General features: G+C 38.0%; 1 long non-coding RNA gene across 1 annotated transcript in view; it reads right to left on the minus strand.

Annotated features, from left to right (window-relative positions):
* Positions 1 to 1,017: 1,017 nt before the first annotated feature.
* LOC108531011 (uncharacterized) overlaps positions 1,018 to 2,807 on the minus strand; it is a 9,453-nt gene continuing 7,663 nt past the window's right edge. Inside the window, exon 3 of the long non-coding RNA XR_001886041.1 lies at positions 1,018 to 1,158. This is a non-coding gene — a long non-coding RNA (uncharacterized LOC108531011). The remainder of the gene's footprint in view (positions 1,159 to 2,807) is intronic.

Genomic DNA, 2,807 nt, shown 5'->3' on the forward strand with positions numbered 1-2,807 from the left:
AAGCAATCAATGCGTAAGTTAAAACCACATATTTATTCCATTTTATATGGTGAAATTTTTCTATTATATCATTTCACAGCAAACCATGAAGCCTCTCACACTATTTTGGAGAGTATAGCATTGACTAAAAAGCAAGGTTGAAATGAATTAAAACAGAGAGAGAGAGATTTAAAAATATTTTATTCATTAGTTCATTCAGTCACTTATCGCTTATTCATTAAACACCACTAAGGGCTCATTAACACATTAGTAGATGCTATGAAACAGAGTGTGATATTTCCCTCAAGCTCACGTGATCCCTTTTAAGCTACCTTTCCTCCTTTCTCACATTCTGGCTGACTCTCCTTCTAGGATAAGTGGATCTCTACTGCAACTCTGCACAGCCACACCTAACTTCCTCCAGGCACTCCTCTACCTTTATGCCTTTGCTTCATTATTTTTCTGCTCATTTATCCAAACCTCATCCTTCTTTTCCTAATAGCTCAGCTCAGGTCTAACTTCAAAAAAACAAAGCAATTTGTATTGAGCTCCAACACAGAGCTGTGAGGGTTCTTATATATAAAGAAGTACAAGATGCAACCAGGACCATGCAAACCGTGCCATCCTGCTTAGGAGCTGTGAGTCGTGCTTCAAGCTTAGAGAATGTTGGCAACATATAGCATGTGCATAATACCAGGCAACTGATTCCTACCGTGAGTGCTACAGGAGGTTGTCGGATGGAAAACCACTGGAAGCTTCTTAAGAAACTGAGATTTAAGTTTTGAAAATAAGATCTAGGTGGCTGTGAAAAAGAGACAAGACATTCCCAGTGGGTATGAAAAGCTATCTACTCCAAGAAGGCCCAACTCAGTGGGTACCAATTACTTGCCCCCTAACGCACACATCTTGAGTTTAAACTTTGTCTCACAAGCTTAACTTGTATGCAGACTCTTTAGCAGTGGCTTAAAAAAACAAAGGTGGGGCAGTGTTTCTGGTTTTTCTGTTTTCTCCATCCTATTTTATTTTAAGCTCCTCATGAAGAGATTCATATCTGACCTGTAGTTCAAGTTGTCCAGGTGTGCTCTGCCTCGCAGACAGACTGTGAAAGAATTAGCAGATTATAAGAATTTAAGCTCTCGTGGATGTATCTGTGACAACCAGGCCAGGTCCTGGTGTGAACTGAAAAAGAAAGAGATGAAAGAGACCTGTCACTGGGCTTTGTCCACAGAAAGTGTGTGAAAAAATACGAAATCATTAAGTATTGATTTATACTGGTTATACTGCAGTATGCATGCAACCATAAAATCCAGGGGAACAGTGAAACAAAGCCAAAATATGAGTAAGGATAACTATGGTAATTCAGAGGAAGTAGGCTGCTTGGGTCCCCAGTGGTGGGGAAATGAGTGGATGGGAGAAGCACTGGGTTGAGGAGGGTGCTGTGTGAGGCTGGGGCTTCTCTGGCGCAAATGACATGAGCAGTGTCATGTCAGGAGACCCGAAACAGCAGCGAGCTGTGAGAGTGGCTGGGCTCAGCTTCCTGTTCAGTTTCACATCTGCTGACTTTAAATGTCAATATCTGCATTTAGGCAGTGACTGTGAAGTAAGGGAATTCTTGATCAAGCTTTCCTATTTATGTTGTCGTTATCCCGAGTCTCTCCCATGACAATACAAATGCCAGCTAAGCCAGATTAATAAAGATGGGAATACTGGACTCTTCCTGGAGAATTCTGGGCTTTCCTGCATGTTTTTCTAAGATCCATTAAGAAGTGTTATCCAAATCTTGAAAATAAAGAAAAAAGATTAATGTGTACCTTTTAATCTGCTTGCCCAAAAGTCATCCAATATTCTAGGGGGAGGTAACATTGTGTATCTTACTAATTAAGGCTCAGACTTTGTAAAGTTTGATGTTATCGCACAGAAAATGTTACATTGCTAATGACATCTGTCCAGAAAAAAAAAGGTAGCCCAGATGGTTATGGCTTTATTGCCCTGTAGGACATTAACCAGTTTGGTGTCTAACTTTGCACTCTCCAAAATTACTTCAAATGACTATCCACATAATGGTTGTCATACTCTTCTTTATTCCAGCTTTGTCATTCTGCTTCTTCTCTCGCTGAGGTAAATAAATCTTTGACATGTGCTCACTATATGTTTTATGAGAGTTATGTTTTTTAACTTAAAAAAATTATACTTTGACAAATCTTAGAAGTCAACTTGGTATAATAGGTTTAATTTGCTGATTAACAAAGATGGCTTGTGATGTATCTTTGGTAATATTAAGAACATGAAAATCTTGCAATTAGCATTCATAATTTTATACAGTGTATTTTATACACTTCTATGCATAAGAACACTGATAAGAAATAACTAAAAGGAACCAGCATTTTGTAAACCGTTGAGTGAGTTTTGAATAAGGTTAGCGACAGAACCAAATAATTTTTTTAATTTGCAAGAAATGTTCTTCTGCTACTCTGCAGAACTGTTCTTCCCTGCACCCATCTAATGGTGAAATTCGTGCAAGCCTTCAAGTCAGGAAGCATTTCAAATAGAAAGAGGAACTTTAAAAAATGTCCCTCTGGGGAAAGATTTTCCCCCTTCTCCTCCCCGAAAAGGACTCATAATTCATTTCAGTTGCTTTATATTTTCATGGCATCATTTTTAAAAATAGCAATAGAAAATTGAGACTTTATGGGAGAGGCATCAAATATAGGGGTAAATGTTATTTTCTCTTGGTAAGGCCTAGTACAGGATTTTATTAGCTGCTGATATTTTGTGGGAATCCTGAAATATCTAAATTAATTGTCTTCTTTAAACATTTTTTTTTTTTT

Source organism: Rhinopithecus bieti, unplaced genomic scaffold (genome assembly GCF_001698545.2).
Source record: "Rhinopithecus bieti isolate Rb0 unplaced genomic scaffold, ASM169854v2 scaffold_6513, whole genome shotgun sequence".
Taxonomy (NCBI): Eukaryota; Metazoa; Chordata; class Mammalia; order Primates; family Cercopithecidae; genus Rhinopithecus; species Rhinopithecus bieti.